The sequence below is a fragment of the Heptranchias perlo genome, chromosome 36 (genome assembly GCF_035084215.1).
Source record: "Heptranchias perlo isolate sHepPer1 chromosome 36, sHepPer1.hap1, whole genome shotgun sequence".
In the NCBI taxonomy this organism is placed as follows: domain Eukaryota; kingdom Metazoa; phylum Chordata; class Chondrichthyes; order Hexanchiformes; family Hexanchidae; genus Heptranchias; species Heptranchias perlo.
Genome location: NC_090360.1, coordinates 3,432,015 through 3,444,014, shown reverse-complemented (window position 1 = coordinate 3,444,014; position 12,000 = coordinate 3,432,015). Strand labels below are relative to the sequence as shown.

At 43.3% G+C, this 12,000-nt stretch overlaps 1 long non-coding RNA gene across 2 annotated transcripts in view; it reads left to right on the top strand.

Annotated features, from left to right (window-relative positions):
- The window catches only part of LOC137304009 (uncharacterized), a 70,091-nt gene that overhangs the window by 39,568 nt on the left and 18,523 nt on the right, over nucleotides 1–12,000 (top strand). Inside the window, exons 2-3 of one of the 2 annotated variants that reach the window (XR_010958503.1) lie at nucleotides 1,313–1,401; nucleotides 2,378–2,491. This is a non-coding gene — a long non-coding RNA (uncharacterized lncRNA). The remainder of the gene's footprint in view (nucleotides 1–1,312; nucleotides 1,402–2,377; nucleotides 2,492–12,000) is intronic. The other variant, XR_010958502.1, reaches the window with a different exon arrangement.

Genomic DNA, 12,000 nt, shown 5'->3' with positions numbered 1-12,000 from the left:
AACCCATTCCCCTGTGCCCCCATGCCCCCCTTCCCCCATCCATACAAACAAAGACTTTCCTGAAGACTTACCTGAACACATCTTCTCCCCGGCTGCTCTCCCGTCCAACTGAGGCCAGCCTGGAAGGACCTCCGGGAAACCCATATTTCCAGGTTTCCCGTCCGCAATTTGACCCCCCGCCCCCTTCTCTGCCCAGGGTCAAAATCATGCCCATTATATCTAAAATTGCACTGGTTTGTTAAGTGAGTTTGCTTTGCAATCGATACAGGTTCATGAGTCACCACTTGGGGTGGAAGATTTCCTTTCATTGCTATGTGTTTGCAGCATCATAAACATAACAGGAATATTTCTTCTGATGGTTACTTCTAGCAAAATTGTAAATTTGTTCTTTTAGAATGTTTTTATGATTTTTCTAAAAATAGCAGAAACTCGCCCCACAAATTTTACAATATCACTAATACACACTGACAGATAAAATCTTTCCTGGTGGTGAGTTTCTAATCTTGAATGGGTCAGTAATGGAGGGAGAAACGTCCTGTACAAGGAGAGGGAAAATCAGAGGCCAAGTCAACCTGGGCTGCTCGTGAGGATAGTTTAGCGGCATTGTGGAAGTCATGGGAGCAGTTCATTGTCTTGTCTTCTTAGCTAGGGAATGGAACATAATATATGTGTGGGACCTACAATCAGAGAAAAAATATCTATAAAATTTGAGAATGGAAAAATAAAGTAAAATAAAAGAATCGAACTGTTACAGTGGAAGCTGCCAAATACATGTAATACTGAAAGGACTGTGAGCGCCAAAAATATAATTTGACTGGAATCGAAGCAAACCCCCGTTGCCACTAATTGAAGACATTAGAGCCTGAAAATCATGTTGTGCGACATTATCGTATGAACTCTTGATGGGCTTGTACCAAGTGTCTTTGTCCATTATTTTAATGGAGCATTAACAAATGAATGCCTCCATTAAAATAGCAGATAGAAGGAGCTAATTTGAAGGAACAATGCATTCATTTGATAGTTTTGCAAAGCAAAATTTTCAGGCTTAGATGTTTACTCTGCACTAGTTCTCTTTTACTTTACTTTATTTTCATTCATTCTAGCATGCAAATTAGCCTTCTGCTGAACAGCGGCTCTACATGCCAAGTTAAGAGTTTGGTCTATTAAGTCACCAACACTCTTTTCTATGTTGCATCCACAAAAATCAATTAAGCTAGCTTATCATTTCTACAATTAATATGTATCAAATGTTGAAAAATTGAAGATTCACAATACATTACCATACCATTTTTTCTTTCAAAAAATTTGACAGACCGCCATCAGAGCACGTACCTGCAGTGGCCCGCAGTAATATTAAGGAACTGGACAGAGCATTCCTGCTCCTCCCAGCTCCATATAAAGGTAAGAATTTTTTTTTAACTTAAAAACTTACCTTTTTGGGGCTGGCCCCCTGCAGACCCTTTAAGGACTGCTGGTTAGGCCGCATGCAGACCAGGTAGTTCTGTGTGCAGCAGGCCTGACACCTGCTTCGCTTAGGGTAAACAAATTTACAGGATGGGTCCTAAAACAGGCCCTTATAAGCCTATTCAAGATGCTTGATGCCTATTTTAGCCAGACACCAGAGACGCCTCTACAACTCCCAGAACAATATGGGGTCAGACATGTTTCTAATGCTGTTCAGGTGTGGTGGGTTGGTCCCCTAAATTGGACCTCTGTGCCCTGTTTTCCACCCAGAAAATGGGTGCAACAAAGTCCAATTTCATCCCATAAACTCTACCTGTGAAACTCCAATTGGGAGGCTCAGTAAAGGTCCACATTTTGAAGAGTTAAATTATGTCTGGGAATGTTTTCACATCTTTAATATACCTTTGGGGATTGATGACTGTAAATCTTACTTATGTGATTTATGACACTATCTGAAGACCCTGAATATGTTATAACATCCCAGCTATTATTAATCCTTCAGACAACAGTGCTTGTTTATGTTGATTGATGTCATTGTGAACTATCTTTATGACTGCCAGATGAATAGCCACCCCCCCCCCCCCCCCACCACTATCCAGTTAATGAGGATGGGATATGTGTTAGTGCCAGGTATGTATACATCTATGTCATGCAAAAGCCTGTGTTACTGTATTTTAATACAGCAAAACCTTTCTAAGATCAATTTCAAAGCACTAACAGAAACTTGATCTTAGCTGAAAAGTGATCCTAACAAGGATCATCACCCAATGGACTACACAAGTTCAACTAGCTGTACCAGAGGTCAGTTTCAGATGTAATTATGTATGTAACATAAAACATAGTCCATAAAACGTAAACCTTATTTTGGGCAGTGTTTAGTGATGGTGTTATTATCTATCATAAATGACAACAGGGGTGGAAATGACTCACTAACCTAATGCTGAGATGAGAGGCTTCAGGTACCTCTTTGAAGAAACAATTGAGAGAAATTTCAGTTGCTGAGATATATTTTACAGTCGTCCCACAGGTAAATTATTTATATATTTTCTTTGAAATAATTTTCTCTTTCCTTCTAACCACCCCATTCTGTTTTGTGTAGTTATCTATTTAGTGGATTCAGAAATAAACTTGATTTAAATAAACTGTAAGGTTTTCATTAGGGTAGTAAAGAAGCGCAGCATGTCCAGATTCCACTGCAGCAGTACATGGGTTGAGTTACAGTTTCCTATGGGGTAAACACCTGATCTGTAAAGGATGGTGAACGGAGTCTGGATGCTTTCCCACTGGAAGAGAATGAAAATCAGAGGGGAAATCAACCTGGACCATTCCAGCACACCTCCTAGCAGAAGACTCAAAAGTGACATTGGCACAGATGCAGGAGGATGCCATGCCACCTGCTTCATTTGACATTTGGAACATGGCACAAAGGGATTTAAGAGGGAAAAAAGGATAAAGATTTTTGGCAAAAATAGCTTTACACATAGCATGAAAGAAAGTACATTGTATGATATAATAGTCAAATTAATGTGTATAGGTAGTTTTAGAGTTAATTGGTATGAAGGACCCTTAAACGGAGGTATGACATGGTGAAATCTATCAAGTCTCAATGGTAAATAATCTATGGGTTACTTTTTGTTGTTGTAAAACAATTTTAAATGGGATATATATTCAACTACTTGATCCTAAGGATATTTTTGCATTTTAGTACAAGGACAAGTTGTTCCTGAATTGGATACAGTCATTTTGCAGATGATTTTGATTGGATTTGTGTAAATAAAATACAAAATCTCTGTTGGGTTGTGCAACCTACAAGGTTTGTAATTCTCATGCAGTCAGCAGAATGGGCTTTTATTTTCAATATTAATATACATCCCAACATACCATCCTTTGCTGGCAAAAGCAGTGCCCGGATATGAGCTGCACTCTGTCCTTAATGTGCCCTCACTTTAGAATGTTGTATTAAAATAAGACAGTGATGCACAGCTTATTCAGAGGAAACAGTAGAGCTCACACAAACATCTCTGATGATTAAGTGAAGCTATCAAATTGTGAGCCACAGTGGCTGCAGCAGGGAAAGTATCTTTGATACAACCACTAAAAATAGTCCCTCGTCACTTTTCGTGGGAGATTTGAATAAGCCTGTATAAGGGCTAACGTGCCAAAATGAAGGTGACTTAAATTTGAATGTAACATTTAAGACTGTTTTCAACTTATTTAGACATTTACATTTTCTTGTTTTGAAATTTTGAAAACAATTTGGAGAAAAAACAAATAAGGTGAAAACCAAATTAAAAATAATATATTAGGTGCAGCATGATGCTTTGGTGTTTCAGAGCACTGCACAATGATTAGGATATGTGTCTCTAACTTCACAAATTGGATTTCCTTAACAGGTAAGTCCTTCATTATGGCCCTGATCAGAGTAGAGACACTTCCCTACATGGATGGAATTGAAACCTTGGTATACAAATCACTTCACCCCCATTTTGCATATCTGCCAGTGACTGGCTCAAGCATGGGATTGACAAAGATCTGGAAAAGGCTTGCTTGTACATTCCCTTAGTTAGAAGGACAAAAAACAAGTATATGTTCATCAAAAATTGATAAAAATCACATTTAAAACACAATTTTCTTCACTGCAATACTGCACCTGTGGGATTTTCTCGGTCACAAATGTGTATGTTATCTGCTTGTTTATTTAAGAGGGATGTGCTGAAAATTACAACCTGAGTCTTAAATATATTGGATGGAGGAATGCATATTTTAGTAACACACGGATCATGCTTTTTTCATTGGAAATGTACTATGCATAAAATTAAATATAAAATATAATATGCAGCCCAAGAGAGTCTCAGGCAGAGCTTCTGATCGGGGAACCTCCTGAGTCAAAAGTGATGCAATTAAAGCCAAGAAGGCGCATGCAAACGTCTCCTCCCCACCTACCTCCCCATTCCCCAAGAAGCATTCCAAGAAAGCAGCAATCTGCTGGTGGTGCTTTAAAAGACAACAACTTGAGAGTTTGCTGTTTCTTCTGATTCTCCTTTGTGCCAACACCACCTGAGTCAGGCTAAAGTATTGAAATTAGGTAAAAGAACCTTGGCCACTCTAGCTGAGCTCTCCACAGGAACCAAAACCTAATCTCAGTGAGTGACATAGAGTAAGAAATGTGGAGGTTAGTCCACTCTTGGTTAAAAATTGATCATTCCTTCACAGCCAATCTGTTACATCATATAATAGCACGTCAAAGGGCGCCATAATGACAATGCCATTAAGGTCTACCTGATCTTAGTAAAGTAATATTTCCTTTTTTTGTCTGGCATATAGAATTGACCTTGTAGGAGGTGATTTTGCATTGATTGTAGGATTATATCAATTGTTGGGTGAATTGTAGTACAGTTAAGTAGGGGTAATTCTGAGTTGTTTAATAAACTGTTTTTGTTGCTGCCACTTTTGACTCTGCAATTTTATTGATGATCTGATGCAGCAGGCTCTGCAAGTTACATTGGTTTTAGCACTGCTGTATTACACTGAGATTAGAAACAGTGAAAGTTGGCAATGGCACCTGTATTTGAATGACAATCCCAAGGTTGGGATTCAAAATAATATTGTCTGAATAAAGTCCAGTGTTCCAATACTACCATTCCATAGGTAATTCCCAAACTAAATTACAACAAACTTTGTAAAATCTGGCAGTTTGTAGCCTCTTGATGACATTATGATGACTTAGCTGAAGTCACAGCACACAGGAAGAGTTGTGAGCAAAATGGAGAAAAAAAATAATTCAACTAATTTTGTTATAAACCATGTTTTTATATTTTTAAACTGTAACTGAGAAATAATTATTTGCAATATTAGTATATGAATATTTAATATTTGTTCAATATTTCTTAACACATACATTAATCTATTCATTTTAAAGTAGTGTCATACGAATGCAATGAGCATGTATATGGTAATATCAAAAGCAATAATTTCAATGCTTCTTTTAGCACAAAAGAGAATAGGAATAACATTTTTAATATTAATACAAAACTGAAAGGCACAAATCATTGCTCCATGCTTCTGAGAAAATCTACATGAAACTGAAGCAAAAGGTTCATAATATAAATGAGGTGAGCAAAGTGTGCAAATGGGTTTTAGGAGTGGATTTTAACTCAGAGCAGGTTTGAAACCGCTCAGACAAGTTAATTTCCCACCCGCAGAAACAGGCGGGAAGAGGTCACTAAAGCTGCCAGCTGCTGACGATCGAGCGGCAATTGGCCGCCTGCAGGCTTCTAAGTAAGTGGTGGAAAGGGGGTTTTGGGAGGGAAGGGGGAAGGGAGTCCATCGCAGGGGAAGCCGTTACTTTTCTTGGTGGGCCAAGAGGAACACTCCTGCACAAAGGCAAGTTTTTCACTTGCCTTTTGGGCCTCTTCTTCCTTTCCGATAGCTTTTGACCTGGTTTCACCTGGCAGCAAAGCCATGGCAGCTTCCCTGCGCAGACCCGGATTGAAATGCAATTGGGGCCCTTTTGATATAATAGGACCCTGATTTGCATAGATTGATGAGGTCCCGACTGCAGAACACTGCAGGTTAGGATCATAGGTAACAGGAACTGGGAGACATCCGTGCAAGTAAGTAACGCCCTATGTTTTAAGTGCCCACCTACCTGGTTAACACCGGGTGGGTAGGGTTAATATCCACCCCTTAGTGACAGTCACATTGGAATGCTCTTTAGTGGAGCTCAATGACCCGACTTCAAGGACCAGCAAATATAATACTGTTAATAGAGTAGCAAACAGCATAGCCTATTAATAATAAACTTCAAAGTTGCTAAGTTAAACTATATTGGTGCACATCAATCCCTGCAGCTTTTGCAGCTGGTGCCACTGATATGATGGTCAGAGCAATGCAGGAAAATTCAAAATGTGACTACTTTAAAACCTACATCAATATTGCTTGTTATTTTCAGTTATTCACTTTATTGGAAAACACATAGAATATGAAGGAGGGCCTGTCAGTAGGAAACGGCCAGGTTCCAAATAAAGTGGGTGTCAATGTCTGTTGTTACTGAACTGGTGAGAGCCAATTATACCACAGATTCCTATAATTTTTATCTTTTGTTGTTATTTAACATTTGAAGTATTCTATGTTCATATTCATTGCTGTTCATTCCCTGTTTTAGAAAAAAGCACTGCTTATGGATATTTTGATTGTAATTATGTGTTTGCCATGCATACCTACTGATCAATCATTAGTTTGATCTACCACATTTTCACATTGAAATTCATTGGCAATTGTAAGTTAAATCATTAAGTTAAAATGTATTTTCGATATTTCAATATTTAGTTTAATTAGCTAGAAATTAGACCATTCAGTAAGATACCGAACAGTAATACTAGCAGTTTACAATAATGGAAATGGCATCTTTACTGAAAAAATTCAGGAAACCAAGATTTACAGAACAAGAAGCTGAATTGATCAGGGAGAAAGTACTGAGGAGATCAGCCACCATCCAACAACCCCAGAGTCCGCTGCAGTTTCCTGGAAACAGGTTGAACACAATCTTTCACAATGAAAGTGAACAGTTCAGTGATGCCAAGAAGAAAGAAGGAAACCAAAAGGAAATTGCATTTATATAGAGCCTTTCATGATCTCAGGACTTCACAAAGTGCTTTACAGTCAATAAAGTACTTTTGAAGTATAGTAACTGTTGTAATGTAGGAAATTACCTCTAATCTCACAGCCCAGGCCTCTCTCTCCCTCTCCCACCCCTTGGCTCCAGCTCCGAGCCGGCCCACCGCTTAGCTGGCAACCCTTCTTGTGGAATCCCACCACCACGATGTGGACCACAGCCCCTCTGCTCGGATCCATCCTGCTCACCCACGGCTCGAGCTGCTGCTGACAGTGATACCGACTCCTTGTTCACACAGGCACACAAAATCCTAAGTGAGGCAGTGCCTTATGTGCCTCACCTGATGAGCTGCTGCTGCCTTGTAGGTATAGTGATCTGATGGAGGCATAGTCTAACAGACCATTTAAATATTGCCATAAACTGTTGTGGATGTAATGCTCGTCCCAAAATGTTATAATTTAGGGACATGACAACAAAACTGAAGAACACAAAGGACTATTGTGCCAACCAGGGGAAATACTGTTTTTCCTGCAATCTCCTTATCTACCCTCCTCTCATCAAGATGCTGGCAATGCTGGAAAATTAGTAGCCCTGCAAATTGGGAGCCCAAACCCCTAGTCTGTGCTCATACGGTGAGAGAGTCCACAATGGGAGTGGTAATTTACCCTTCTGGCTGTTGTTGAAGTTAGGCTCCACTGGTGCCAACTGCTCTCTGGTGCCTCGCCCAAATATCCTTCCTTCATTTGTGAACGTGGGCAGGAAAGCTTAGATTTTCCAATCAGGTGCAAGTATGATGAAGCGTAGTTCTTGCTAGCATGATAAGGATGCTGATCTCACGGTAATTTCTGTGGTCAGCTTCATTATAATGTTTTGGGTGAGTTCCAAGCATTAGAAGTGTCTCTAATTTGAAGCTCAACCATTGGAGGAGGTGGAGGAGGGGGTGGGGTGGGGAAGAAAACAGTGTTTTGCTCCAGGATTTAAAGGCCTGTAGCAGCATAAAGGGGCAGGCATCCTCAGTATCATTTTTGCTGAAGAAAAGAAAGTTGAGAGAATAAAGAATGTCTCCAGCAGGGCAGTAAGCCCCTTGGCTCTCAGATGGAGAGGAGTGGATCAGAGCTGAGGGAGCGTCCCATAAAAAGGCGGGATTTCGGAGCGCCGAGAACAGCTGAGAGGAGCGGAAGAGAGCTGAGGGAGCTGCGACGGAGTTTGAAGTGACGTCAGGAATCAGAAAGCGACGCGACACAGGGAAGGCACCTAATTGGTAAGTAGGTTCAGGTGAGTATTTCTACTATTCTACATTAACTAAAGTAAAAAGAAAGGTAAGATCTGCAGCTCTTATAGCAAGTAATGTTTTTTAGTGAATCAAGGTCTCTGGTGCAGTTAACATTCTCTAAATTAAGAGTAATTTAAAGGAGTAAACTCCTTAAAGGCAGTAACTAACTAGCTTAATCTAAGGCAAGTCATGGCAGCAGAGCTCACACCCATGATATGCTCCTCCTGCGCAATGTGGGAAGTCATGGACATTACCGGTGTCCCTGGCGACTTTTAAAAAAAATTTGTTCATGGGATGTGGGCGTCGCTGGTGAGGCCAGCATTTATTGCCCATCCCTAATTGCCCTTGAGAAGGTGGTGGTGAGCCGCCTTCTTGAACCGCTGCAGTCCGTGTGGTGAAGGTTCTCCCACAGTGCTGTTAGGAAGGGAGTTCCAGGATTTTGACCCAGCGACGATGAAGGAACGCCGATATATTTCCAAGTCGGGATGGTGTGTGACTTGGAGGGGAACGCGCAGGTGGTGGTGTTCCCATGTGCCTGCTGCCCTTGTCCTTCTAGGTGATAGAGGTCGCGGGTTAGGGAGGTGCTGTCGAAGAAGCCTTGGCGAGTTGCTGCAGTGCATCCTGTGGACTGCAGCCACAGTGCGCCTGTGGTGAAGGGAGTGAATGTTTAGGGTGGTGGAAGGGGTGCCAATCAAGTGGGCTGCTTTGTCCTGGATGGTGTCAAGCTCCTTGAGTGTTGTTGGAGCTGCACTCATCCAGGCAAGTGGAGAGTATTCCATTACACTCGTGACTTGTGCCTTGTAGATGGTGGAAAGGCTTTGGGGAGTCAGGAGGTGAGTCACTTGCGCAGAATACCTAGCCTCTGACCTGCTCTTGTAGGCACAGTATTTATGTGGCTGGTCCAGTTAAGTTTCTGGTCAATGGTGACCCCCAGGATGTTGATGGTGGGGGATTCGGCGATGTTAATGCGTTGAATGTCAAGGGGAGGTGGTTAGACTCTCTCTTGTTGGAGATGGTCATTGTCCGGCACTTGTCTGGTGCGAATGTTACTTGCCACTTATCAGCCCAAGCCTGGATGTTGTCCAGATCTTGCTGCATGCGGTCACGGACTGCTTCATTATCTGAGGGGTTGCGAATGCAACTGAGCACTGTGCAATCATCAGCGAACATCCCCATTTCTGACCTTATGATGGAGGGAAGGTCATTGATGAAACAGCTGAAGATGGTTGGGCCTAGGACACTGCCCTGAGGAACTCCTGCAGCAATGTCCTGGGGCTGAGATGATTGGCCTCCAACAACCACTACCATCTTCCTTTGTGCTAGGTATGACTCCAGCCACTGGAGAATTTTCCCCCGATTCCCATTGACTTCAATTTTACTAGGGCTCCTTGGTGCCACACTCTGTCAAATGCTGCCTTGATGTCAAGGGCAGGCACCCTCACCTCACCTCTGGAATTCAGCTCTTTTGTCCATGTTTGGACCAAGGCTGTAATGAGGTCTGGAGCCGAGTGGTCCTGGCGGAACCCAAACTGAGCATCGGTGAGCAGGTTATTGGTGAGTAAGTGCCGCTTGATAGCACTGTCGACGACACCTTCCATCACTTTGCTGATGATTGAGAGTAGGCTGATGGGGCGGTAATTGGCCGGGTTGGATTTGTCCTGCTTTTTGTGGACAGGACATACCTGGGCAATTTTCCACATTGTCTGGTAGATGCCAGTGTTGTAGCTGTACTGGAACAGTTTGGCTAGAGGCGCGACTAGTTCTGGAGCACAAAACTTCAGCACTACAGCCGGGATGTTGTCGGGGCCCGTAGCCTTTGCTGCATCCAGTGCACTCAGCCATTTCTTGATATCACGTGGAGTGAATCAAATTGGCTGAAGGCTGGCTTCAGTGATGGTGGGGATATCGAGAGGAGGCAGGGATGGATCATCCACTCGGCACTTTTGGCTGAAGATGGTTGCAAACGCTTCAGCCTTGTCTTTTGCACTCATGTGCTGGCCTCTGCCATTATTGAGGATGGGGATGTTTACAGAGCCTCCTCCTCCCGTTAGTTGTTTAATTGTCCACCACCATTCGCGACTGGATGTGGCAGGACTGCAGAGCTTTGATCTGATCCGTTGGTTGTGGAGTTGCTTATCTCTATCTATAGCATGTTGCTTCTTCTGTTTAGCATGCATGTGGTCCTGAGTTGTAGCTTCACCAGGTTGGCATCTCATTTTTAGGTACGCCTGGTGCTGCTCCTGGCAGCTCTTCTACACTCCTCATTGAACCAGGGTTGATCCCCTGGCTTGTTGGTAATGGTAGAGTGAGGAATATGCCGGGCCATGAGGTTACAGATTGTGCTGGCCCACAGCGCCTCATGGATGCCCAGTTTTGAGCTGCTAGATCTGTTCTGAATCTATCCCATTTAGCACGGTGGTAGTGCCACACAACACGTTGGATGGTGTCCTCAGTGCGAAGACGGGACTTCATCTCCACGTGGACTGTACGGTGGTCACTCCTACCAATACTGTCATGGACAGATGCATCTGCGATTGGTAGATTGGTGAGGACGAGTTCAAGTAGTTTTTTCCCTCGTGTTGGTTCACTCACCACCTGCTGCAGGCCCAGTCTGGCAGCTGTATCCTTCAGGACGCGGCCAGCTCGGTCAGTAGTGGTGCTACCGAGCCACTCTTGGTGATGGACATTGAAGTCCCCCACCCAGAGTACATTCTGTGCCTGTGCTACCCTCAGTGCTTCCTCCAAGTGGTGCTCAACATGGAGGAGAACTGATTCGTCATCTGAGGGAGGATGGTAGGTGGTAATCAGCAGGAGGTTTCCTTGCCCATGTTTGACCTGATGCCATGAGATTTCATGGGGTCCAGAGTCAATGTTGAGGACTCCCAGGGTCACTCCCTCCTGACTGTATATCACTGTACCGCCACCTCTGGTTGGTCTGTCCTGCCGGTGGGACAGGACATACCCAGGGATGGTGATGGAAGAGTCTGGGATGTTGACTGAAAGGTATGATTCTGTGAGTGTGGCTATGTCAGGCTGTTGCTTGACTAGTCTGTGGGACAGCTCTCCCAATTTTGGCACAAGTCCCCAGATGTTCGTGAGGAGGACTTTGCAGGGTCGACTGGGCTTGGTTTGCCTTTGTCGTGTCCGATGCCGGGTGGTCCATCTGGTTTTCTTATTATTATTAATTTTTTTTGACTACGTGTGCAGGCAGTGTGTCCACCTGCAGATCCTGAATAACCGTATTTCGGAGCTGGATCTGCGGCTGGATTCACTGGAGCATCCACGATGCTGAGATTATCGTGGATTGCACATTCAGTGAGGTGGTCACACCGCAGGTATGATTATGCAGGAAGAAAAGAAATGGATTACCGCCAGGAAGAGTAGAAGGTCTAGGCAGGTAGTGCAGGACTCCCCTGGGGCCATCTCTGTCTCAAACGGATATACCGCTTTGCATACTGTTGGGGGAGATGGCTTATCAGGGGAAAGCAGCAAGAGCCAAGTTCGTGGCACTACAGATGGCTCTGCTGCACAGGAGGGGAGGAATAAGAGTGGCAGGGCTATAGTGATAGGGGATTCAATTGTAAGGGGAACAGATAGGCCTTTCTGCGGCCGCAAACGTGACTCCAGGACGGTATGTTGCCTCCCTGGT